Source organism: Oryctolagus cuniculus, chromosome 18, assembly GCF_051225735.1.
Source record: "Oryctolagus cuniculus isolate XC-2025 breed Fujian yellow rabbit chromosome 18, ASM5122573v1, whole genome shotgun sequence".
NCBI classification, from domain to species: domain Eukaryota; kingdom Metazoa; phylum Chordata; class Mammalia; order Lagomorpha; family Leporidae; genus Oryctolagus; species Oryctolagus cuniculus.
Genome location: NC_142884.1, coordinates 25,777,185 through 25,804,084, shown reverse-complemented (window position 1 = coordinate 25,804,084; position 26,900 = coordinate 25,777,185). Strand labels below are relative to the sequence as shown.

At 59.4% G+C, this 26,900-nt stretch overlaps 1 long non-coding RNA gene across 1 annotated transcript; it reads right to left on the bottom strand.

The window, feature by feature from the left end:
- Nucleotides 1–743: 743 nt before the first annotated feature.
- Nucleotides 744–4,097, bottom strand: LOC138846829 (uncharacterized). The gene is made up of 3 exons (XR_011384347.2): nucleotides 4,024–4,097; nucleotides 3,366–3,434; nucleotides 744–1,212 (listed from the first exon to the last, which is right to left on the bottom strand). It is a non-coding gene; the product is annotated as an uncharacterized LOC138846829 (long non-coding RNA).
- Between the last annotated feature and the right edge of the window lie 22,803 nt (nucleotides 4,098–26,900).

Below are 26,900 nucleotides of genomic sequence, written 5' to 3'. Positions count from 1 at the left end.
GCAAGAGCCGTAACCAACAGGGGGCAGGGCAGACTTCGGGCACAATTTCCCGTGAAAACCACGCTGAGGGCTCCTCCCGGCCAGGGCCCGCCCACAAGCCAAGTCCCTTGGGGCCCGCACCCAGTGGCGCTGTATTTGCCATGGCTGTGAGGCGGTGACGCGCGCAGACACACGCAGCCTGGAGTCTGAGAGGCAGACACACACCGGGATTTTGGAGGCATTTATACAAAAATACCGAGCGCGGCGTTCTTGCCGTCTGCACGTCGGCCACGGGCCCCACAAGTCGGACGCTCATGAGTGCACGTGGCTTTCTTCAGGAACAACAACCTTGGCCCAAGTTCTTAGAAGAAAACTATATTCTTTTTAAGAAAATGAAAATCTCCTCGCATGAAAACTTAATTTAAGTCAGATCCTATCCTTTTGTTGTGGCGCCCAGGACCCAGTGCACACGGCCGGGGGCTTTCCCGGCCTCGAGCTCCCTCCGGGCCCAGACCCGGGGCCGCCGGGGACTCTGCGGGGCAGGTGCGTCTTGGCCAGGTGTTGGGGGGGCACAGCCCCCCAGTCGGGGCCAGGGGAGTGAGCAGCGGGGTGGGAACTGTGGCTGACAAGGCTGAATCCCACAGCGCCCACAGGCCGGGCCCCCCAGTACCAAACAAGGCACCCACGGCCAGCCGACATGCACACACGCACACACACACGTGCCGCCCACTGCCCCCTGCTTTCAGAGACACCCCAGAAATGCAGGGCCATCCATCCAGGGCCCCAGGCTCCCTCTGAACAGGGAGGCCACGGGGGCTGGGCTGAGGCCGCTGCCCGTCACCCACGTGTGCAGGGGGCATGCGGGGGTCTCAGGAGAGCCGGCCATGGGGGCGGGGGGAGACAGCAGGTCCCAGAGGAAAGCAACTGGAGGAGGCACAAACGGTGAATAAATAGAAGTAGCTTCACCGCGGGGGGCCGGCCCCCGCGGACAGGACAGCAGCTGGGGGTGTGGGGGCAGTGTGGGGTGGAGGTGGCCAGGCCCGCCCTGACAGGGACCTGGGCCCCCGGCCAGCCCTTCCTCCACAGCCCTGCTCAGAGCTCTGTGACGTGCACTGCGGGCGAGGGCAGCGGGCCCGGCCGGAGGCGCCGCAGGTGGCAGCGGCGGCACAGCAGGTGGCCCTCCAGGGGGTAGCAGCGGCGTCCGTCCTCCCCGCTCAGCTGCAGCCCGCAGTCCTAGGAAGAGCACAACCCGGGGCCCCGAGTGAGGAGGGAGCGGACGAGGGCTCATGGGCGCAGGGCTGGGCAGTCACAGTCCCCGGACACAGCGAGGACTGCGCTGTCACCACCCCCGGCCACGCCTCCGAGGGAGGCTCAGGGCCCTGGGGCACACGCCCGGCTGGACAGAGTGCACACCGGCAGGCATCTGCGGGCAGCGCCGGGCAGGGAAAGTGGACAAGAGGCCGCCACGCCGAGGTCCTTAACTGAAGCAGGGCGTTCCCCCAACTCAGCAGGGAAGGACCACCGGCTGAGCCCTGGAGCAGCAGCAGACGAAGGGGAGGAGCACCCCAGAGGAGGGTCCTCCAGGGGGTGCCCATCAAGTGTCCACCAGGCTCTCCTGACTGCAAACTGTGACCACGGGACAGAGAGGGCAAAGCGGCCTGCAGACCCCAGCTCCCACGCAGGGGTCCCCGGGGGGCGCCAGCACCACCAGCAGCCGGCTGCTCCCAGGCCCTCAGCATCAACCTCTTGCTAAGGAGTGTGCCTGGCCACCCCGAGGGGACAGGACAGTGCACAGGACAGCTGCATGGGCAGAGGCGCAGAGGCCGTGACTGCACGGGGTCGGGGGGGACTGGAGCCCCGCTGTTCCCCACCCTCCTCCTCTGCCCCCACCCGGCATCCTCGTCGGTTCTCTCCCTCCTGGGCTCGGTGACCCAACCCCCTCTCGCCCGTCCTCCTCTCCGTGGCCGCCTCGCCTCCAGCCGTCCCCTAAATATCCGTGTTGTCAGGGCACCCCGGGCCCTCTGCCCCTGCGTGCCCTCTCTGGAAGACCCCCGCCCCCAGCTGCACCCTGCCATGAAGGAGCCGCAGGAGCTGGACGTCACCTCCCGCCTTCCGCGATGAGAACACAGCCAACCGCGTGACTCTCAGCCGCTCAATGGAAGCGAGGCAGGCTGGTAATCTCAGAGCGGGGTCAGCCTCACAGCACAACACGGTGGGCCACGGCTGGGACGCCGGCATCCCGGATCCGAGCCCCAGCTCAAATCCCACGGCTCCACTTCTGCTCCGGCTCCCTGCTATGGCCCGGGAAAGCAGTGGAGGATGACCCACTGGGAGACCCGGATGAAGTTCCAGGCTCCTGGCTTCTGTCTGGGCCAGCCCCAGCCGTTGCAGCCATTTGGGGAGTGAAACAACAGATGGAAGACTGATCTATTGTTTTCCCTTTCAAACACATTAAATAACTAAATCTTTAAAACAACATCTTTAAGAGAAGGTAGCCAATGAGAGGAGCCATGCAGCTGCCCTGACCTGCCGCCTGCGGGGATTTCCCGGACTGCCGAGAGCTGGGGGTCAGTGCCAGTGGGGAGGGGCCCACCTGCCCACGACCCCCAAGCTCCCGCATCCATCAGCAGAGTCAGCCCCAGACCTCCCAACTGGGATGTCTGCAGCTTCAAGCACCTCCTCCGCTCCCCCTCACCCCCCCACAGGCACCCCTAGCCCCCACCTCCCATGTCCACTCACCAGATCCTGTCCAACCCCTCCCCTGACCCAGGACCACGGTCTCCCGGGCCCCCACCCCACCCTGGCCGTGCCCTCTCCTCCGACTCAGTGCCTGCAGGGAGCGAGAACCTTTTTCTGAGATCCACATGCAATCCTGCGGTGTTTTCTGACGGTGCTCCCCTGCCCCCGGGGCAAAGTCCCACTCGGCTCCCACATGCCCCTCCAGCAACAGGACACCACACCTCCCCAGGACCTGCTGCTTCCACCGCCAAGTCAGGCCCTTCTCACCGCCTCCCCAGCTACCTCCTATTCAGCCGTCAGTCTCAGCTTGAGTCAGTCACCTCCTCCAGAAAGCCATCCTTGCTTTTCCAAGGCCCCCTGTGCTCCATCAGCCCTCCGTAACAGCACGCAGCACCGTGTGGACATGGCTTTCCCTGACTACGGGGCCTGTCTGTTCTCTGCGTGTCCCGGTGCCTCACACACGGGGCAGTCAGTGAGTAAGAAACAGGGGCTGAGAGGACACACCCTGGGCAGAAGGGACAGGGCCCGCTGGGAAAGGAAAGGAAAGGCAGGACGGAGGTGATGCCATGGAGCAGGAGGAGGATTGGGGCGGAGGGCGGCAGCCCCGGGCCACGGAGGGAGGAGGCGGGCAGGGCCGTCAGGCTTACCTCACAGTGGTAACACTCCACATGGTAGTCCCTGTCCATGGACACCACACGGATGGTCGTCTCACAGCCCTGTGGGGACACACGGGTTCACACACAACAGGCACGCAGGACTCGGGGTGAGCGGCGTGTGCGAGCACACGGCTGCACAGCGGGGTCCCAGCACGGCAGCTGGGCCTTCACGCCCAGGTGAGCCCTGACACGGGCCTGGACCGGGCATTGGTAGGCGCACACCACGCATGCACCTGCCCCTGGGGCACCTTCCCTGGTCACAGCCGACAGCACCATGTGAGAGCTGGTGGGCATCTGCGTGTTACATCCACGCCTGCTTCCCTGGACACACCAGCCACGGACACAACCAGCATGTGTGGGGAGACCCAGGGCCCCGGGCAGCCCCATGCTCATCTGCAGCCCCCCACCCTCGGCCTGCACAGCTGAGCAGACCCAGCAATCAGCCCAGTGGGGGAGCATGGGGCTGAGGGCGGTAGGCGGAGTGCTGGGTGACAGAGGCCACCATGTCCTGCTGACTCATGCCAGGGGCACCTGCCCCCACGGGCACGGGCCCAACGGACGCCCCATGCCTCTGAGGGTTACAGAGCCACAGCGGCCGCTCTTCCCTCCCATCGTGGCCCAAAACCTGGGGCCGGCGACTGCTTCCTACCTGTGCAGGGAGGATAGGACGGGCACAGGAGGCACATTTTGGTGCGAAAACCCTGGAAGAAAAAGGAAACCAGCAGTGACTGGTTGAGCAACCAGAGACAGAGGGCACAGGGACAGGTCCTCCCACAGTGGTCCCGGGACAAGGGCCGAGCATCAGGCCCACTCTCCCGGTGTGGGTGGGCAGGTGCCATTTCCACCAGGCCTTTTTGGTGCTGGCCTTCCCCCTGGCTCTCAGTCAACCTGGGCCCCACCTCCTCCAGGATGGCCACCAGTAACCCTCATGCCAGGCCTTCCGTGTAGCCCCTGCCTGTCCCAGCCTCACCTGCATCCCCCATAGAGAACCTTCTCATTCCTCATCAAGGGAGGGATTTTTACAAGAGCTTCCCAGGCACCCAGGTGCAGGAGAGGATCTGCCTTTAGCTGCCCAGATCCAGTGCCAGGCTGCAGCTCCTCCCCAGGAAGTGCCCTGTGCCTGCGCCCTGCAGGTGTCTCTTGGCCCCGGCCTCACCAGGTGTCCCGATTTCTCTTTGCAGAATAAAATCTTCTCAGATCCTCTTTGTTAAGGGAGCCCTCCTGGCCAGAAGACCCCGGGCCGTCCCACGCCTACGTGCTCAGCAGGTGCAGCTCCGCGCGCTGCCAGCCTCTCATTGGAGGAGGCAACAATAAAAGCTCGCATTGCACAGAGTCTGCTCAGTGCTGGACCAGACACCAGGCGTGGGTGTGGGAGGCGGGCGGTGCAGCGGGGCCGGCTGCCATGACTGCCAGTGGTGGCTGGATTCAGGGCTGTCCGTGTTGTTCCTGCAGGGGTGCAGTGTGGGGCGGGGCGGGGGGGTGTGGTCTCCGTCGCCGTGGCCGAGATCCGCAGGACACACGCGTCACCGACCAGGCGTAGCTGGCCAGCCTCCTTCAGAGCAGCAGTGAGAGTCCCAGCGTCACCGTGAGCACACTGCGGCTCAGAGCCGGGGCGCGTGCCCAACACTGCACAGCAGCAGCCACTCTGCTGCCCCGCCCTCTGCAGGGAGACCAGCTCGGCTGCTCAGTGTGCGGCCGTGCACGGTGGCAGTGGTGCCCACCTGTAGATGGATATGAGACCTCCCACCTCCAGGCCCAAGGGACATAAGGGGTGGGAAGAGGTCCCTGACTGGACAGGAAGACCTAAAGCCCAGAGGGCGTGAATGCCCCTGGCCATGATCCAGAAATCCTCTCTCGTGCCTCAGCTGGTCCCAGTGCCAACCCCCAACTGTGGACGCAGCTGTGACCCCGCAAACACACCCCACGTGGGGTCTCCCACACAGTGGGCCCAGGGTCTGGGTGTCTGCGGTGGCTCAGCCCTGTGGTCATGATGCTGCTGCCTGTCTCAGGCCTCCCACATTCCTGTCTGTGCCCTCTGGGCCTGGATCTGCCACCTGCCCCCTGCTCTGTCACAACTCACTGAGGGCACTCGCACAGGGCTGTCTCAGGAGGAGCATCTGTGACATCCTGGTGACCAAGGAGCTGCTGGGAGGCCCAGACAGGGTGGAGCAGCCACTCCTATCCCCGGGGGCTTGCTGGGGGGGGGTGGCAGGCTGGGTTGATCCTTTTCCTGTTTCTCCCACACTTGTACCTGGGCTGCCTTCACAGAGAGAAGAGGTCAGGGTGGGCGCTCCAGGCAGCAGTGAAGTCCCGGACTGGGGCACCCACATCCCCAGTCAGAGGGCCTGGTTCTATTCCAAGCTCCTTGGCTGCCATTCCAGCTCCCCACTAATGTACACTCGGGGGTTCAGGTGGCACCTGCAGGTGGTGATCCAAGGACTGGGGTTCCTTCACCCACAAGGGAGGGAGACCCAGATGCATTCCTGCCTTTGGCCTCGCCCAGCCCTGATTCTGGGAGCCCAGCACTGCTGCCTTCCCAGGGACCCACCCCAACTCACCTAGCAACCTCCTACTCTGCCCGCCTCTTAAAGGTCCCACACCCCTCTTGATGCCACAAACTCTGTCTAAAGCACTTACCCCAGGGGAGACTTGCTCTTTGTGCTCACTGAGCTCCCTCCACAGAGGAGCAATGGGGGACCCCTGCCTCTGCAGGAGTGAAAGGGAGCCCACGGGATGGGAGGGCTTGGGGAGCAGAGACCCCCTCGTTACCCCACCTGTGGGACCCTGGGGCTGTGTCCCACCACACCCGGTCCAACAGATGCAATTCTATGCGCAGTGAGAACATAGGCGACACCAGGTGTCTCTGTCTGCTCTCTGCTGCTGTGACAGAATCCCACAGACTGGGGCGATGTCCAAGCCACACGAGCTGATTGGCTCACGTCTCTGGAGGGCCTTTGTGTTGCATGCAACATGGTGGCCAACATCCCATGGGGGTGCAGGGAGAGACGGGTAGAGTCAAAGATGTAGAGAGAAAGAGGGAGAGAAGTAGAGGAACTTGCTTTTATTTTGAACTTAAATTTTTATTGTTGAAAGATTTATTTATTTTAAGGCCTCAGCCACTGGCCACTGCAGGCCCATGCTGAGGGGAACAGTGGATGGAGCAACCACCCCCCAAGATCCATGAATTAAACATATGTAACAACACCTTGATAGTAAGGAAACATTCGTAGCAACAACAATGGGAACTCACCCCTGTGCACCCTAAGCCACCCCAGGAGGCCAGCGTCAGTCCATGCAGGAGCTGGGTTGGGGCCCATGCACCCATGCTCCCAGCACACGGACTCTGGGGAAAAAAACCTCACCCCCAGTGAAGGAAAACGCAATGTGGAGAACACTAAGCCTAGGCATCTGGAGTTTGAACTCAGGCAGAGAAAGGAAAACGCATGGGTGTCCTCCACCCAATTAGGAACATCTGACTGCTGAAGCTGAGTGGTCCCCATTCAGCACTCGCTGTGTTATTTTACAGCACTTTGTGAGTCTTCCAGAGTTTACAATGCAATTTAAAGCTGAGAAGCTGAGTTGGGGGGGGGGAGGGGGGAATACAAGAATCAGTTAAAACCCAAGTGTTGCTGGACAGCATCTCTGGACCACGACACAGCTGTGCACTCACTAACACTCCGCAGAGGAGGCCAGCAGGTGTGTGGGTGACCAGGGCCCTGCACCCTGTGGTCTCCATGCCAGGGCAGGGGAAGTGGGCAGGGAGGCAGAGCAGTGTGCCCTTGAAGGGAAAAGAACCGACTGTGGCCATAAGGTGGCAGCTTAGGGGCAGTGTGGGGCCCAGGACCAAGGAGGTGCTGGGGGAGGGCTGAGCCACTTTCCCAGGGGGAGCAACCTTGTGATCAGCACCCCGGGGAGCCGCGGGCCTGTGGCTACTCCTGCCTGCGGCCTGACGCGTGCTGTCCCTGTCCTGATGGTCAGCAGCAGCCCGGTGTTACCAGCATGCGGCTCAGGTGCTGGTGCCCAGGAGTTCTCAGTGCTCTGTGCCTGAAGCCCTGGCCCGTGTCCAGGACAGGGCCCTGGTTCCCGCTCTGGACAGGCTGGGCCACGCTGGCTGAGGTGCTCAGCAGGACGCTCCCCTGCCTCCATCCCAGAGGACCCCTGTGTCCACCTCCTACAACTCCAGGGAAGAAGGGCTGGAACAGAGCAGGAGGGGCAGCAGAGGGTGGCAGTGCTGGGGTGGGGCCTGTGGTAGGACAGGAGGCTGCACCCTGGGAGTCTCAGTTCAGGTCATGGCAGGGGCAGCCCCGAGTGTGGGGACAGGTCTATGTGGGGCTCCCTATGTGACCTTGTGTTCAAAGAAAGAGGCCTTCACAGTTGGGCTGTAATACAATAGCAGAGGCAGAAAGTAGGGGCAGGAGGTGCCAGTTGCCTGGGACTTGGGACCGTTATGGCAGGTGGCAGAGGGCCCTGGCACCCCTGGTTCCGGGGCAGTTCTGCCAGAGCCCTGCCCTCTTCACCTGGGCCCTGGGAAGAACACAGGCCCCACTTCTGGTGACCTTTAATGAAGCCAGGCCTGAGGACCCTGAGCCCTGCCACAGCAGAGCCACTAGGGATTGGCTGGCAGGCTTCTGTGATGTCACAGTCACTGAGATGCGCACTCTGGGCTGGGTGGTGACCAGAGGCCAGTAGTGCGTCTACTGCCCAACTGACCAGTTGGTAGTGTAGGCAGCAGGCGCATTTCAGAGAATCACATGGATTCGCGATGGAGGTGAGTGGGACTTGCTCTAACGAGCTGTGGCGTGGGGAAGGTCCCGCCAGGGGGGCGGCCCTGGTCTCCCACACCGGATTCCATGGGCGATGTGGTGGAGCTCTGAGTGGTGCCCCTGTGTGCAGAGCGTGTACACAGTCGTCTCATTCCTCCCGCTCTGCTGGTCACCAGTGTTGAATGGGCCTTGGTGTGAGTCTGTGTCTGGACACAGGTTCAAGACTAGGTGTCGGGTCAGCTGGTATCAGGTGGGCAGGGAGGCCGGCTCTGAGAGCCCCAGAGATGCGGGAGCTGGGAGCAGGCCAGGGAGCCCCGTAGACTTGGGCTCCCTGGAGGACACATAGATGCCAGGCTGGGGGAGGAGTGTCCTTTCCAAGGGCAGGGGAGGCAAGGTGGGGGCTGTCCTTCCCCAACCGTCCGTAGTCAATGAGCTCTGCACAAGTCATAATCCAGGGACCCGGCCACCAGGTGCCCGCCTGCCTGGCTGTGTGGCTGTCCCCCCTCTGACCAGGGGGACAGCCCTCAGGGCAGCATTCCTGTGGGCTCCCCGGTGCTGGCTCTCATGTGCGTGTGTGTCTTACAGATTGGATGTGAACGCCCTGAGGTCCCGGAGGGCCCAGGAGCGAGCAGCGCTCATCAGACAATATGAGCAGGTACGGGCCAGGGTGCTGGGGGAGGAGGTGGGGCCCTGCCTCAAGGACTGTGCCTGTGAGAGCCAGACCCCACCTCCCTGAGGACACGGGGGAGGGGGCAGGCGGACAGGTCCCCAAGTGACTTCTCATCCGGGTCCCCTCTCGGCTGCAGGGATGCCGAGGAGCGGCACTGTTGGTGCCCGAAGAAGAGGACGATGAGGGCGGCTGCCTCGTCCCAGACAGGCTTGGGTTCCTGCAGTGAGTCCTCCACACCCCAGCTCACCCCAGGGAGGGACTGGGGTCAGAAACCCCAACATGAGGTGGCACACCTGTCCCCGGCCCCGACCTTGAGCCCAGCTGTGGTCACAGGCAGTCACTGGTCAGCATTTGGGGGCAGGAGTCGGACGTGGAGGCTGTTCCCACAGATGTCGGGGAGAGAGGCCCCGTTGCTGGAGGGTGGGCTCCGGTGACCTGGAGGGATGGAGCCATCTCGGGCCGTCTCTGGCATGACTCAGCAGCCCACCTGAGCACGGGGATAAGGGCTTCTGCCTCCATGTTGTGCCAGAACCTGGAGAATAAGCAGGAGCAGAGTGGTGGAGAGATGGTCAGGGTCTGGGCTGACAGAGGAGGGGTGAGGTGGGGCGCATGACCTCAGGAGGCCAGGGCACGGGGGGAGGGTGGGCAGTGGGGGACCCTGAGGGGTGTGGGGGTCCCAGGTGCCTCGAGCCCCAGGTGCACACTCACAGCACTGAGCATCTCTCAGGCAGGTCACTCGGACTCGGTCAGTTCCAGGGTGACGTCCTGGGCAGAGCTGATGTGGGGATATAGCTGCCTCAGCCCTGGGCAGTCTGGCCCTGCTCAGGACAGCCAGCCCCCAACCGCTGTGGGGGGCTGCCACACACCCACGAAGGTGGACCTCTGACAGGCCTGGAGCCCGCCACTGGCAGCAAGAGCCCCTGCCTGGCCCTAGGCTCCCTGTGCTCATGGTCACCAGCCCCTCCCTCCCCATCTCAGTCCCCTGGGCTGAGAGGATGAAGCTGGTCCTTCCCTGCCCCACTAGGGAGGTCGCGGTGCCTGTTGTGGTCCTGTCCTCACCTCTCCGCCTCCCTTGCTTTCCAGTGAGCAGAAGTTGCCCCAAGACAGCACCCCGGGGGCAAAGGTAAGGACAAGTCCTTGGCCATGGGCCAGTCATCTGGAAGCAGAGCTGGGCGGAGGGGCACGTGGGGCTCGGCAGTGGTGAGTGGGAGCGCCATAAGGTCCTGCGATGCGGTACTTATACGGCACCTGCTGACATCTTACCACACTCACCTGTCCCAGAAGTGAGCCGCAGCTCAGAGGTGTCTGCTGTCGGCCGCCCTGACTCATTGGCATGGTTGGGAGTGACCTGGCTGGAGCTCAGGGGCTCTCCTTGACGAAGGGGCAGCTCGGGTCAGAGGCCAGGCCACCGATGCTCCCCCAGACAGAAGATCTGGGGCTCACGGTCTGTGCCTTTTCTGGCTCCTTCCATTTGAGCGCCCACAGAGCTCCTGAGCTGCATCCGAGGGCCCCTCTCAGAGCCCCAAGCTGGGCTCACGCCATCCTGTCTCGTTTTCCAGCGTAAACAGGAGGTAAGAAGGATCCAGAAGTGGATAAAGATGATCAAGAACCATAGTAAATACCGCGGCAGCGACAAGGTACCGTGGCGATGAGGGCCCCTCGGGAACACTGAGAGCTGAATTGGGGTTTGAGCAGTGCCCATTCCTGTGCCAGGCACCGCCTGCCTCTCAGATGCCCAGGGGCAACTGTCCAGTCCCTAGAGACACAGGTCATGGGCACACCTCCCCATACACACAGGACACTGTCCTGGTAGAAAATCTGAAGTCACTGCTGAAGACAATCCCGGATGCAGGGCAGGCGTGGTTCCAGGAGCCCTGTAGGGGGCAGTCCGTACACGGCAGAGCCGGTGCCCCTGAGCCCTTGGCCCTCCAGTCACTGTGGGTCATAAGGCCCCCCTCTGGGCAGATCCTCCCTCTGCCAATACACAGGGAGCCCCTGGCGTCTCCCTCTGCTGTCTCACCCTGCGCTGCCTCCACGAGTGGCCACGTTCAGCACTCACCAGAGCCTCCTCTCTCCTGTAGTTTCAGCGCAGAATCTACAAAGGCATCCCTGCCCAGGTGCGTGGGAAGGTGTGGGCCGTGATGCTGGAGGTGGACAAGAGGAAGGCCCAGAACCCAGGCAAATACGCGGTACGGCTCTGCACTCAGCCCAAGGGGGCCCGGCCTGCTCGGGCCTGCTCAGGAGCCTGAGTCTCCGTGGAGGACCGTCCCTCACTGAGCCCTCGGGAGCCTCCTCCCCATCCTGCCTTCCTCTCCCTAGATCCTAGTCAGTGCCTCCTCCACGTCTCCTCAGACCCAGCTGGGACTGGACAGGTGTGTTTTGTGCCTGAGGCTTTAACCTGCTCTCTGCTGAGCTCACCTGGGCAGCTTGGCATACGGCCAGAAGAGAGGACTTGCTGGTCCCTGATGGGCGGGGGTCTCCCAGGATGAGATCACAATGGTGTGAGGTAGGGAGCCCCACAGGCTCTGTGCTAACATGGCCTGCCCGCAGCTGGCCGGCCCTCACCTAGGCCTGCCCACAGCTGGCCCTGCCTTCACATGGACTTGCAGCCCCTGGCATTGCCCTTGCCTGGAGAGGCCGCTCCAATGGTCAGACAGCTCTCAATGCTTCTGGGAAAGGAGGGAGTGAGGACTGGTGTGAGCAGAGGGCAGTCAACTGCAGCTGGCTCTCATGGCCCCTGGCTGCCATCAGGGAGCAGGGCCCAGCTGTGTTTCCCACCCTGCCTCCCCCAAGTCTGCAGTCTGGGGCTGGCCCTGGGAGCTGGGCCTGGAGACAGTCATTGCCCAGGCTCAGCTCCAAGCCAAGGGTGGCTTGCAATGTCAAGATGGAGATGGGCCCCTCCAGCAGGGGGCAGCATGGGGCAGTGGTTAGGCTGTGGCTGACTCCTGGAGGGCAGAGCCTGAGATTTCAGCTAGGAGGCTCAGAAGCCTGGCTGGGGGCAGACCGTGTCTGTGCTGAGAGCTGAGGCAGGCAGGGGGAGTGCACAGGGACCTTTCAGAGCCCCTGTCTGCTGCTGACCGTCAGGGTTACGTGGGCACTGAGGCAAGTAGGGAGCCCATGACCCTCCCTCAAGGTGGGACCCAGAAAGGAATGAGCGCTTGCAGGGAACTCCATGTCAGCCAGAAGAGCTGACGTGGACTTGAGGTCCTTGTGTGGCAATGGGGCTTGTGCAGTTCTTGAGGCTGCCCCTCCCCCTTGTCCCTGCCCTGCAGGAGATGAAAGAGCTGGCCAGGCTGGGCGCCACTCACTTCCATCACATCGACTCCGCCATCGCATGGACTTTCAGAAACCACCTCATGTTCCGGGAACGTTACGGAATGAAGTGAGGCCTCTGGGCTGGGGAGGACCCGCGGGTGGGAGGAGCAAGGGTCCTGGGGCACATGGGGTCCCTAGGGAAGATTGGGTGCAAGCCTAAAACAGTTCATTGAGCACAGAAAACAAACTTGCCTTTTCTATAGTACACAAACTTTCCCAAAGACACTGTGGAGAGACTGAAATGAAAAGAAACACCAGGGGAGACAATAGTAGCAATCTAACTAATAAAGGTGTTGTTTCCAGAATATTCAAGGAGCCCTTCAACTCAGTCACAAGGAAGCAGTGGGCAGCCCCCTAGTACCCCGGGAACACAGGATCGGGGGGACCCTTCATGAAAGCACACACACTTCACCTCCTCAGCGCATGAACACACACTTATTCCCTACACCACAAAGGGGCACCAGCGCACAGCTGTGGGAGGGGGGAACTAAAACCACTGAGGACGCCGGGTGCTGCTCCCTACAAGGCTGAACGTGCATGGGAGGCTGACTCTGCACAGCTTGGACCCACGGGACTGCACTCCCACAGTGGGACGCTCACCTGTGCCCTGAACACCCACCTGGGAAATGAAAGTGCACGTGACTGCGCCCTGGGAGGTGTGCGTGTCCCTGCAGGCGGCGCTCACCCACATGGTGGACAACACGCAGGTGCCCTGACGACGTCACTGCACATGAGCAGAGTGTCACGGGCCCTGCGTGTGGCTGTCAGGCTCTGTTAGGCAGAGCTGCACTGAGAGCCTCGGCAGCACAAGACACACGGCCTCTGTCCTCTCTCTTCCAGCCAACAGGCCTTATTCCACATACTGATGGCCTATTCCGTCTACAATCCCGTGAGTATTCTGGGATCATAGCGCAGGTGCTATCCCGGCAGTCCCTGCAGGGCACCCCTGGTCACAGAGATCCCAGCCTGGGTTGAGGGGGCCTCGCTCATCCACAGATCTGAGGAAGAGCGGTAGAGGCCAGGCTCTGAGCCTCTTGGACCCAACCTCAAGTTCTGGGAGGAGAAAGGCAGCCTTCTCCTGGGCTGGTCTCCAGACCCCAGGAGCTTGGCCGTGTTGGGAAGCCCCTCCCAGGGCTAGCACTCCACGCAGTGGGGCGGGGGACAAGGCAGGGCAGATCAGGTGTACGACTTTGCTGTGGGTCCCACTGATGCCATTACACCCACCAGCCCTGTGGTTGGACCCATGGGCCTGAATCCCACTCTGTACAGCGCCCCTGCCACAACCACCCACTCAGACTTTCCCATGAGTGGAGCAGGCGCAGGGCTCCATGGGTGACCCAGCAAGGCCTGGACATCCCCACCCCCCTGACCTGCCACTGGCCAACCCTGCCTGGTGCCCTGGTTCCCAGGGGGCCTGGCACTCAGGAAGCCCAGGCCTGCACCCATACCAGAGGCACTCCTCCTGTTCCGGTCCTGGTAGCACTTCCTGGCTTACTTCTTCCTCATGTGAGAAAGGGCCACCGGCTGACCTGCAGAGCTCAGGGGTCCAGAAGCTTGCATGGGCATGGATCTGGATTCCCACAGCAACCTGGCCCATGCTGACATCTTGGGGGTAACAGGTGTCCATACTTGAGCTCTCCCCCTGTGCTGCCTAAGCTCAGGCCCTGCAGGATTCCCTCCAGGAACTTGGAGAACTTCTCTGGGCTCCAATTCTTGGGCAGCTGACACCAAGTGGCAGGATTCAGGCACAGGGGCTCCCTGTGCCTAAATCTTCCTGGACCCTTCAGTGGGTGACCCTGATCTGCCTGAGAGGTGGGCCATCCTAGGATATCATTCTTGCCAGGGGAGGTCTCCTAAAGGTATTCTGGGATCTTGCAGGAGGTGGGCTACAGCCAGGGTCTGAGCCATGTGGTGGCGCTGTTGCTCATGTATATGCCCGAGGAGGACGCTTTCTGGGCCCTGGTGCAGCTCATGGAAAGCAGGAAGCACGCGATGCACGGTAGGTGGATGGCGTGTGGGGCCCAGTGCATGCAAGTCCGTGCACGGCCCTCACTGGCTCCTGAATGTGCGGGACAGTGTCACAGTGTGTGTGTGGGGGGGCTCCCTAGAAGCCAGGGCTGGCAGAGGCCTCCCAGACTGAGCCAGCCCCCTTCTTTTACCACCACCCAAAGGCCCTGCAGCTTGGCCATGGCCATCCTGGGTGTGGGAACCTTCAGAACAAGGGGTCCTGTCCTTGTACAGTGACTCAGGTCGATTCTGGCTCTTCTGCCTCACACGTCTGTACACAACTCTCAAGCACAGAGCCACACCCAGGGAACTTGTGGAAGGCAGCATCCCCTGTAGGGTCACCCCCTCCTCGCTCCTGAGTCTTGGAATGGTCAGGAGGCACCCAGTCTGACTGCACCCACCCCAGCGGGCTCCAGGGGGCAGCCAGGCCTGGGCTGCACACAGTCACCCACCTGCACCCACCTCCTAAGCAGATCCTCTGCCCTGGCCACGTTCATCCCCACCTGCCCCTGGTCCAGCCTCCCCTGACCCTCAGTGCTCAGAAGCACCCCCCCCAGGCCTGGGGCTCTCCAGCCTTCCTAGGAGGAGGCTCTCATGTGGGGGTGTGGCTGATTCTACTCAGGTTTCTACAAACCGAACACCCCCAAACTGGAGCGATTCCAGCAACACCTGGGGCTCATTGTGCATCGCGTGCTCCCCTCCCTGGAGAAACACCTGGTAAGTTAAGCACCTCCTTTCTCCTCTTGGGGGCTCTGGGCTCATGGGACTGCTTCCTGAGCCAGGGGAGGCCATGACCTCACAAAAACTTTCCTTGGTTACGGGGGTCCGCGGCAGCTTGGGTGTTGGTTTGTTTTCCAGCACTTGGTCCCCCAGAGTTGGCGTAGATTGAAGGGAGACGCTGTCCCCAGAGCAGAGTGGAAGGAGGGACCTGTGTCCCTTCAGGAACCTGCATGGCTGGGAGGGGGGATGCCCCTGCTGCTGGGCTTCCTGCACCCAGGGGCTCTGCCCCAGGGCTCAGATTAGAGGGAGTCAGGCCTGGGCCCTGGGCCCTGGGCCCTGAGCCCCCTCTGCCTCTGCCTCTTCTTAGGAGAAGGAGGGTGTGTGCCTGGAGGACTCCACCACCCACTGGTACATCCAGTGCTTCCTGGATGGGGTAAGTGCCCCGGGGACCCCTTGCCCAGGGAAGCTCCTGCCCCAGTGCCTGGTTCTCTGGTGCTGGTGGCCTGTGACTCTGAGCTCCCCCAGCCCCAGCAGACACAGGAGGGAGCCTGCTGTGCAGACCAGGCAGGCCCTGTCCAGCCCTGCTAAGGGTGGTCCAAGCTGAGGCTGAGCCTCAGAGCCAGCAAGGAGGGGACAGGTTCCACCAGGACCCATCCTGAGAGCCTGGCAAAGGCCAGAGCCCTACAGTGAGAGGCAGGAGATCCATAGACCCCCCGAGGCAGAGGCTGGTGGCAGCACAGCCCAAGGGCTGACCCCTCCCCAGGTCCCTGGGGTGTCTGGCATCTCCAGTGTGGCTTCCAAAGTGTGCAGACCCCCAGGGTCCAGGACAGGACATGGTCATCCTCTGTGGGTCTGGTTCGCTGAGTGGGCAGGGATGTGGCCATGAGGCATGGCCTCCCCTCCCCTCCCAGGAGGAGCTCTGGCCTTCTTGTGTCATCAGCCTCCTGGAGTCTCCCTCTGTCCTAGGGGAGTGACACTGCACACCCACCCCTGTGGGCCCTGCTGAGGCCCTGACGGGCGGGTCCTCCAATGCCTCTGTCCCCAGGTGCCATTCCCCCTGGCTCTGAGAATATGGGATATATACATCCTGGAGGGCGAGCACGTGCTCCCGGCCATGGCATACACGGCCCTCAAGATCCATCAAAGTGAGTCCTCAGGGCCCACAGAGGCCCGGGTGCTGGGGACGGAGGATCTGGGGGTCCCCTGCCTGTCCCTCGGGAGCAGGGCTTGAGGGAGGGATGAGGGGGTTTGGGAGGCCTGGGTTCCCTTCAGGAGGGCACTGAGAATCCCCCTGTTGCATCCCCAATCCCAGGCCCCCACAGACCACAAGGAGAAGTGGCCAGGGTCATCGCACTGGAAATTGGCCCCTGAGCAGTCCCTCTAGTGCTTGGCGTGACACCCAAGGGTGTCCAAGGGTGTCTGCAGCCCATGTCTGGTGCTGGGACAGGGCTTGGAGCAGCCATGGTGGCTGCGCCATCCCTAGGGCCCCTCCCAGCCTGACACCCACCCCCATGTCTAGAGCGCCTGCTGAAGATGCCCCGGGACCACCTCCGGGAGTTCCTGCAGGTGACCCTGAAGCAGGCCTGGTCTCTGAGCGAGGACGCGGTCATCAGGCAGCTGCGGGCCTCCATGCGTGAGCTGGGGAAGCTCCAGTGCCTCCTGCCTCCCGAAGGTGAGTCCAGCACACGGCCCCGTCCCATGCTCCCTTGAGGGAGTCAGTAGTGGGAGTGCCAGGCCCTGACATCCCTGCCCAGGGCCTCACCTCTTCCTGGTCCTCCTTGTCCTCCCGACTCAGAAGTTCTGCTTTCTGAAGCTCTGTCAGCATGGCCTGGCGGGGCCTCGGGCAGCTTCCCAGAATCCTCCTGTGGGTGCCGGCTCTCCCCCCACCACTCTGGGGCCGGGCCGTGGAGCTGTCCTCAGGACATTTGTGGCTCTGGCTCCTTGGCTGACCCCCACTCTGGAGTGGATTGGAGGCCCCGCCTTGAGCTACCCTGCCCAGGTCTGGAGCAGGTGCCCTGGCTCAGTGCCCCCAGGAGCCTGGAGCACAGCTGGACCCCCACTCCAGCAAGATGAGAAGTGGCCCTGCCTGACCCCACACAGCCTCCTGGCCCGATGACCACAGCTGTCTGCACACAGGACCCTCCAAGACAGGGGTGGGCGGGGCTCCCACCTGCATGTGGGCAGGGCTAGAGGGAGGTGGGGCTGTGGGAGACCCTGTGCAGTGATGTAAAGGCTGCCGGCACTGGATCCCCTTCAGCCATCTGAGAACCCCTGGAAGGCCCAGGTGCCCTGAGCCCAGTTGTGGGGGCCAAGTGCACTCCTGCGAGCAGGGCTGGGCACAGAGGCAGGCGCTGGGGGCCCCTGCTGCAGAACACAAGAGTGTGGGCTCTGCAGCCCTAGCCTCGGGCCAACAGAAGGCAGCGGGACCCGGAGCATCGCTGGCTTCTGGGCTCTAGTGGGGAGGGGTCCCCGTGCTCGTCCCCTGCTGCTGCTGCCATCATGGACCTGAGCGCCTGGGTCCCCATGCAGAGCAGAGATGGGCTTGTCCCAGCTCTAGAGGCTCTAAGTGAGGGCCCAGGTGCAGGCTGTCCAGGCACTGGGGAGGCCCCACTGTGCCTCCAGATGCTGCCTCCTTGGGTGCTCATGGGACAGTAGCGGTGACAGCCCAGTCTCACCAGGAAAGAGACAGTGGCCCAGGGGCAGAGGACACAGGGCACCCCTGCCACCTCTTTAGAAACTGCATTCCCTGTCCCCAAGGGCCTGAACCAGACTCCATGTCTGCCCCACAGCCCCAGCTCTCACCCCATCATCTTAGGCTCAGTTCCTTTCCAGCCATGTAGGAGGGACTCAGATGCGGGAAATTCAGCCAATGCACTGTTAGGGCGCAGCAGGTCAGGTGGGGGAGGGGACGGGGTCCTGAGTTGGTGCTTTAGTCCCCAGAGATTAGAGTGAGGCAAGGAGTTCAGGGCCATCCACCCTGTGATGGCTGTGCAGGAGGAGCCGGTGGTGTCCCAGGGCTCCCCTTGCCCGGGCTGCACACACCCTCCCGTCTGGGGCCAGCAGCCTGGAAGAGTCCTCAGCGTCACAGGTGGTGATGGGGACCCCAGGATGAGGTCGGGGCAGGCACCCTGCAGGCCAGACGGGGGCTGTGGAGAAGCAAACCGCGTCTCTTCTTCTTCCAGCCAAGTCCATCGAACAGTGCAGCAGGCCCCTGGGGCAGGCACGCGTCCCCCAGATGCACGTTCCTGCCCCCACTGCTCCGAAGGCCAAAATCACCATTCAGGACACAGTGGCAGTGTGGGAGCAGACCAGGGGTCCCGCTACTCGTGCAGTGATGATCCGTCCTCCAGAAAGCTTTGGCCTCCGCATCGCCGAGAGGGAAGGCATGGAGGAGGAGGAGAGCTGGGAAGGCAGCCCAGAGCCCCTCGGCCTGGGCTCCCCTGTGGGGACCGCAGAGTCTCCAGGTTCTGCCAGCCCCACGGAGTCTCCAAAGTGCTCGAGGTGGGGAGGCCTGTGCCAGTGCGCCAGTCTCCCTAACCTGAGCGGGCCAGAGCACAGGGAGGACGACTCCTCCGACGCTGGCAGCCGGGAGGGCCTGTGGATGTGGGCTCCTCCACGGGCCTCGGAGCCCCCGGAACCAGGGCCCATGCAGGCTGTCCCCGCCTGGGGGCCACGGCTGAAGACTCCCCACTACTGGCATGGCAGCCCCACGCACTCTGGGGAGAGTCACGGGCTGGAGCCGGCCAGAGCCAGCCCTGGGCTGGGACACCAGGCCCACGTGCCCTCCCTGGCCAGAGGCCTCCTTACCTCTTATTCAACGGGGCACCTGGATGATGGGTGCCTCCTAGAAGAGAGGCCGAGTCCACCATCTGTCCTGCCCAGGCTGGGCAGCAGCCTTCCGTGTGTCTTCACGGCATCCTATGCACTTGGTTGAGCCCCCACCGCCCAGGCTCTTCCTGGGGCCAGGACACCCTGACACTGGAAGACAACAGCCGTGCCAGGAGCCACTGTACTCTCCTCCCCGCCCCCTCCCCCACCGCCACCCTCAGGTGGTGCTGAGCCTGTATTAAATTGTTCCATGGAAAGGAGTTTGCTCCAGTTTGTGACCCCGGTGCCCAGCGGCAGCAAGCTTCCCCGTGTTCCTGGGGAGATGGGTGGTTCCACAGCCCCCAGCCCCAGGCAGAGACCCACTCAGGACCCTGCAGACAATGCCTGAGATTCAGCTCTGCCTTGTGGGGACTGGGCCAGGGTGGGAGAGCAGCAGCCGTGAGTGCCCGTGACCTCTGGGACAGATCAGCACAATAGGAACAGCCGTGGTTGGAGGGCCTGTGTCACCTCTGTGCTCTCCCCTAGACCTGGGCGGCCGTGGCTGCAGCATCCCTGGCTTGACCCCACATGGCTCTCCCACGTGGGAGAGGATGTGCACTGTGGGCTGGGAGGCGATCAGTGGCCAGAGTACGTCTACTGCCCAACTGACCAGGTGTTGGTAGCGTAGGCAGGAGGCACATTTGATAGAATCGCATGGATTCTCGGTGCAGGTGAGAGGGACTTGCTCTCGGCTGTGCCTGTGTGTGAGCACCACGGGAGCAGAGCCCTTGGCCCTGGGACTCAGAGAGGTTCTCCAGGAAGGGCTGCCGCAGCGCGCAGGAGGGGCCTGGTCTGTGTGCTGAGCTCATGTGCTGTGGGCGGAAGGGCCCTAGCACGCAGGTCACCTTGCTCTCCCACAAGCACCACTGTCAGAGGTGATCTCTGTGGCCGTGTAGCCACAGCTCTCAGCCAGGCACGCGGGCCATGGCTCACCTGAAACGCAGGGGCGGCTCCAGAGCCCTGTAAGGACTGGCGGTGAATTCGCAGACTCAGCATTTCCCAGCTCCTGCCCGGCTCCTGTCTCCCAGGACACAGATGAGGCCCCGCGATGTCTCTAAAGGTTGACCTGAGGGACTCGAAGTCCTGCCGGACTCCCAGGTGCCATGAGCAGTGCTGCTGAGCTGGCCTCTGCCTGTACCCCCAGCCACCCCTAACAGAGGACTCAGACCTGGGGGTTTAGGGGGCACAGGAAGCCAGAGCTGGTTTAGGGAGACCTCAACTAAAATCCGGAATGGGGAACCCCTGATGCTTCGGGAAGAGGCTTTCTCAGAAACCCTTCAGGGACATTGGAGGGCATTTCGCTGAAGTTGGAGGGGAGTCCTGGCCACTCTGTGTGGCAATAGCAAAATACCTGAAGCCGCGTTGCTTAGAAAATGAAAGAAGTTCACTTTGCCTGTGGCTTGACCAGCCCGAGAGCGTGGCACGGCATCAGCTTCTAGTGAGGGTCTCATGGCAGACAGCATCCCCCAGCAGGAGCCCGAGTGAGATGGGGCTGGAGGAGGACTGGGCCCTGTCCCTGATGACAACCCCAGGGCAGGCAACGTGGGGAAGACACCACTGGGCACGTGCATCCCCTCCTGGACCACCCGGGGTCCATCCCCTGCCTCGGCCCCTGAGTCCAGCTTCTTCCACATGTGCACTGTTGCAGTTGATTTTTCAACAATATTGCAGTGGAGTTGTTTCTGAGAGGAGGAGCCTGGTGGCGGCTAGAGGCATGGAGTCACCACACAGACGCCGGGAGTCGGTGAAAGTGGGCTTGAGGCAAGCAGCCCGCAGACTCGTTTATTTCAGTTAGTACAACAGCTTATATAGCCAAGACAGCCAATCCGGTCATGGGGTGGTTTATACCCTAACCAATCACAGCCTGTTGTCAGGCAGTATTGGAAGCCATCCAATCACAGCCTGTTGCCAGGCAGGCTCCACTGCCAGGTGGGATTCAAAGCCATTCCTGAATAACTGACGCTCGCTTGCCAGCGGTCATCTTGACATGGCCTTCTCATTCCACCACATTTCCCCCTTTCATTTATTTTTGAGCAATGGGAGGCATGATTTTTGGCCATACCATTGTTGACCCTGTGTCCATGTGGTCTCTGTACGCGGCTGTGCCTGTCTTAGGTTGTCCCCCAGGGGATCTTACCCGTCGTTGACTAAACAGCACTCAACACAGGAGACCACTGGTGTGCTTGCTCAGATGGGGTAGGAATGAGGAAGAATGATAACCAGGAATTGTGTGACCACACACAGGCTGTGGGCCATTTGAGTGGCTGACTAGAGCTAGTGGGGTATGAAGCATTAATGGATGTGGCTATGGGCAGTTTCCCAGGGTAGGATGATAGGGCAGGTGCATCTGCTAACAAGGCTGACTCTCAGTCTTGTTCAGCTGGTTCTGGTTGGCTGTCAGTTGCAGGCTGGATGTTTCTGGCTGGTACCCAAATGGGCTGTGCCGCATTCTCTGGAAAGACACAAGCATATCCTCGACCTTTGGTTAGAGAGGGTGTGGCCCCTTCCATTCTCCTGTCAGGGGTATTTCCACCTAACCATAGGGGCCGGGGTCTGGGATGGGAAGGATCCCCAGTGTTTATAAACTGGGCTGACCCCTTGGAATCAAAAGGAAGAAACTTGATAGTGAAAAGGACCTCAGTCAAAGCAAGCTGTGGGTCTGGGGACATACGGTTGTTTTTCTGTCCTTGTAAGAGATCTTTAATCGTCCTATGAGTTCTTTCAATGATTGCCTGCCCCTGTGGCTTGTATGGGATACCTGTGGCAGACTGTATGTTCCAGGACCTCAGGAAGGAATTAAATTCCTGTGGTGTATATGCTGGCCCATTATCAGGCTTTATTGTCCAGGGGACACCGAGGACCAGCAGGGCTGACTTAACCGCCTTTATCACATTTCTAGCCTTTTCTCCGGATTGGGCTGCTGCAAATACAGCCTTTGAATACGTATCTCCCACCACATGGACAAACATAAGTTGACCAAAGGAGTTAATGTGGGTGACGTCCACTTGCCAGAGCTTCTAAGGAGCAAGTCCTCGCGGGTTGACTCCTGCTTGTAGCAGTGGGCCTGACGGGGCGAGGGGGCACAATTCTTGCAAGAGTGCACTAGGTGTTTGCATTGGCTCATTGTTAGCTCCGGGAAAAGTGATTTTGTGTTGCTTTCTGCCATATGAAGTTTTTGGTGTAGAATAGGGGCTTGTTCTAGGTGTCTGATGGCAGCCATGTTGCAGGAGATAAGATGATCGACCTTTTCGTTGCCTTGGGAAACTCACATAACAAGCAGAAGTATGACCTGCAAACTGACATAAGCACAGCAATGGAGTTTTTTTTTCTGAACTTGAGCCTTGAAGGATCAAAATTGAAAGTATGCATCAGGAACTGAACCTCACCTGTGTTTAGATGGGGCCTGCTGAGTGGGAGAAGTCCTCATGAACTCATTATGTCAGAGTTCTCAGGGCTCCCTGGGTTGTTTGAAGTGCCCCGTGCCTCCATCAGCACCGGCAAGCGGAAGCGGGAGAGAGACATCTCCCCAGACTGAGCTATCCTGAGCCCTTCCGGCCCCCGAGGGCTGCAGCTCTACAGGCCCGCGTGTGGGGTCAGCCAGGGGCGGTGCTGCTCTGCCTAGACCCTCCAGAGAGCTCCCCCAGCCTCTGATGCAGGAGCACAGTGTGTTGGCTCCAAGGACTTGGGCCATCTTCTACTGCCTTCCCAGGCCATAGCAGAGAGCTGGATGGGAAGTGGAGCAGCCGGGACTCAAGCTGGCTCCCATATGGGATGCCAGCACTGCAGGTGGAGGCTTTATCTCACTATACCACAGCCACAGCACCGGCCCCAGCTTCCTGTGTTTAAAAAGGAATTATTGGGGCCGGCGCAGTGGCCCATGGTTAACGCCCTGGCCTGAGGCACTGGTGTCCCATATGGGCACCGGTTCTACCCAGCTGCTCCTCTTATGATCTAGCTCTCTGCTATGGCCTGGGAAAGCAGTAGAAGATGGCCCAAGTCCTTGGGCCCCTGCACCCGTGTGGAAGGCACAGAAGAAGCTCCTGGTTCCTTGCTTCAGATTGGCTCAGCTCTGCCTGTTGCAGCCATCTAGGGAGTGAATCAGTGGTTGGAAGAGACCTCTCTCTCTCTCTCTCTCTCTCTGTCTCTTTCTCTCTCTGCCTCTCTGTAACTACGCCTTTCAAATAAATAAATAAATATGTAAAAAGCAAAACAAAAAAAAATGTGACAGTCACAGAAAGAATTTTCTTGATCATGGGCTCTGAAGATTGTCCTGCTCAAAATACTATAGACAAAATAACCAACAGTAAAGAAATACTATAGACTTCTAAAAATTAATCAGATTCAAGAATTTTGAATCAGCAGTGCATGGTAGAAGTCCTGATGATAAGTGTCAAAGTCAATTAATTATAGGAAGTAAGTCTGGGTAATTACTCTATTTTTTTTTCTTTGACAGGCAGAGTGGACAGAGAGAGAGAGAGAGAGAGAAACGTCTTCCTTTGCTGTTCGTTCACCCCCCAGTGGCTGCTGCGGCTGGTGCACTGCGCTGATCTGAAGGCAGGAGCCAGGTGCTTCTCCTGGTCTCCCATGGGGTGCAGGGCCCAAGCACCTGGGCCATCCTCCACTGCACTCCCGGGCCACAGCAGAGAGCTGGCCTGGAAGAGGGGCAACCGGGACAGAATCTGGTGCCCTGACCAGGACTAGAAACCGGTGTGCCGGCGCCGCAGGCAGAGGATTAGCCTAGTGAGCCTCGGTGCCGGCCTGGATCATTACTCTAGATAAAGACACTGTAGGGGCTGGCACTGTGGCATATTGAGTAAAGCCGCTGCCTGCAGTGCCGGCCTCCCATATGGGCACTGGTTCCAATCCAGCTCGCTCTCTCTCTCTCTCTCTCTTTTAAAGATTTATTTATTTATTTGAAAGAGTTATCTAGAAAGATAAGGAGAGAGAGAGAGAAAGAGCGAGAAGTCTTCCATCTGCTGGTTTACTCCCCAACTGGCCGCAACAGATGGAGCTATTCCAATCTGAAGCCAGGAGATAGGAGCTTCCTCCGGGTTTCCCACATGGAAACATGCAGAGAGCTGGATTGGAAGTGGAGCAGCCGGGACTGGAACCAGCACCTCTGCTGTGGCCTGGGAAAGCAGAAGATGGCCCAAGCCCTTGGGCCCCTGCACCCGCATGGGAGACTAGTAAGAAGCTCTTGGCTCCTGGCTTCAGATCGGCACAGCTCTGGCTGTTGCGGCCAACTGGGGAGTGAACCAGCCAATGGAAGACCTCTCTCTCTTCCTGCCTCTGCTTCTTCTCTGTGTAACTCCGACTTTCAAATAAATAAATAAATCCTTTTTTAAATTATTATTATTTTTTTTGACAGGCAGAGTGGACAGTGAGAGAGAGAGACAGAGAGAAAGGTCTTCCTTTGCCGTTGGTTCACCCTCCAATGGTCGCCACGGCTGGCGCGCTGCGGCCAGCGCACCGCACTGATTGGATGGCAGGAGCCAGGAACCAGGTGCTTTTCCTGGTCTCCCATGGGGTGCAGAGGGCCCAAGCACCTGGGCCATCCTCCACTGCACTCCCTGGCCACAGCAGAGAGCTGGCCTGGAAGAGGGGCAACCGGGAAAGAATCCGGCACCCCGACCGGGACTAGAACCCGGTGTGCCGGCGCCGCAAGGCGGAGGATTAGCCTAGTGAGCCGCGGCGCCAGCCATAAATAAATCTTTTTTAAAAAAGACATTGCAAATGTTAAACATTAAAATTTAACCTATTTTGTTAAAAACAACCTTTTAAAGATAAAAATAACGTGGTTTTTGTTCAATTATTCCAGACTATATTCTCACATATAGGGGTAGTGCTAGAAAGAATAGGAAAAAACATGAGAGGACAGAGTAAATACCTGAGATAATAGAGAAATATCTGTTCAAGTGCTTTTCAGTGCAAGAGTAGCTGGTAGAGGCCGGCCCCGGTGTGCCGGTGCCGCAGGCAGAGGATTAGCCTAGTGAGCTGCAGAGCTGGCCAATTTGAGTGAATTATTATGATCTCTTGTTTACAGAAGTCAATGGCAGTGTTTTATAAACAGTTAAGTGTATGCTGAATTTACTAGGCAGTGCAGAGTTCCAGCTTCAACTGTAATCACTGCCGGTGTCAACCGTCTCATTATCATGGGCTTTACTGAAGGAGTAACTCACTGGAGAGAACAGAACTCTTTCCACCCGGGCCCCCTGAAGATTCAAAAGACCATTCCCACCACGGCAGAGCCTTTCAGTTCCTATGAGCAGGGCCAGCATCATGGCCTAACAGGTAAAGCCGCCTCCTGCAACGCTGGCATCTCTCCCATACGGCCCTGAGTCTCAGCTGCTCCACTTCCGAGCCAGATCCCTGCTAATGTGCCTGGGGAAGCAGTGGAAGATGGCCAAATGCTTGGGTCCCTGCACTCACGTGGGAGACCTGGAAGAAGTTCTTGGTTTCTGGCTTCTGCCTGGCCCAGCCAGACCATTTGGGGAGTGAACAAGCGAATAGAAGATCTCTCTCTCTCTTTCTCTGTCTCTCCTTCTGCCTTTCAAATCAATCAATCAATCTTTAAAACAATTTTCCAATATCTTCTGTTCATCCCATGATCCCTGGAAGAGCCAGCATGTTCGTGGCAGCTCCAGTAACTTCTTTTGGTTGCTTGCAGAGCTGTTTAACTGGCAATATTTGTGATTGGGCACTATTAAACCTTCCTGCATTCCTGAGTAAGCCTTACTGCCTTATTGGCCATGGCTCAACTTCTTTTTTTTTTTTTTTAATTTGTCTTGGGTTTTACTTGGCAGCATTTTATTTGGAATTTCACCACCTGCAATATTAAGGGAAGTTACAATGTTTGTGTTATCTTTGTCACATTTTAGAGCTGAAATTTAACTATCTTACAAAAATGAATTGAGAAAAATTTTTAAAGCATTTATCTCATGAGTTTATTTACAAACATATCCAGTATGCTACATGAGTTCAAGAGTTTGATCCACAATCAATAGATCATACCTCTTGAACTGTTCTTCATTTCTAGTGAGTAGATGACTGAAAGAATCCTCATTTTTTAAATTTTTATTAAATTTTTTAAACATTTCATGTTTTGTTTGAAAGGCAGAGAGACAGAGACAGACATATAGAGATCTTCCATCTGCTTGTTGACTACTCTAAAGTCTGCAATAGCTAGGGCTGGACCAGGAGCGGGGAGCTCAATTCAGGTTTCCCATGTAGCGGCCAGGGCCCAGCCACTCGAGCCATCATCTGCTGTCTCCTAGGTGGGCATCAGCAGGAAGCTGGGATTGGAGGAGGAGCTGGAACCTGGACTCAGGTATTCTAATATAGGACATGGCTGCAGCGGCTTAACCACTGCACCAAGGGCCTGCCCCCAGTGTGTTTCTTAAGCTTTAGGTGTCTTCGCATCAGGAAAGGAGTGGCAAGTCCAGACCCAAAATGCAAAGTCATCGTAATCAGTCATTGCTTTCTTTTTCCACTTACCGTGGCCAACTCTTCCCTGGGCTCTTCTGGGGGTTCCTACAGACCACAGAGCCTGAACCCCAGCTACTCTGCTCCAAAGTGGCCCAGACACCCAATGGGGATGATATGGCAGCACCATACTCTGTCTTCCTTTTTCTCACAACCTTGTTCTCTTTCTACCTTTTTATGTGGTAAAGTTTAAAATTTTTATTTACATTTGTTTATTTGAAAGGCAGAGAGACAGAGATCTCCTGGCCATTGATCCATTCCCCAAATGTCTGCAACAGCCAGGGCTGGGCCAGGCTGAAGCCAGGAGCCCCAAACTCAATTTGGGTCTCCTGTGTGGGTGACAGGGATCCAAATATTTGGGCTATCACTTACTCCCTCCCATGGTGTAGGCGAGCAGGAAGCTGGAATTCAAAGTGGAGCCAGGACTCAAATCCAGGCACTCTGATATGGGCTACCAGCATACCAAGCTGTGTCTTAACTGCTGCACCAAATGTCCAGAACAATGGTGCAAGGTCTTTTAAAAAACAAACAAAAAATCTGCCCATTAGCATCAGAGTTGGGGCAGGGGGGAGAAGGTTACAGGTACTGAAAGGAGCCAAGAGCCACCATAAAAAAATGGGGCTCCTGAGACAAACCGTTCCAGAGACAGCCTTGGGAAATGGGGAGTAAACCGGTTCACAGAGAAAGCAGTCAGCTACTAAC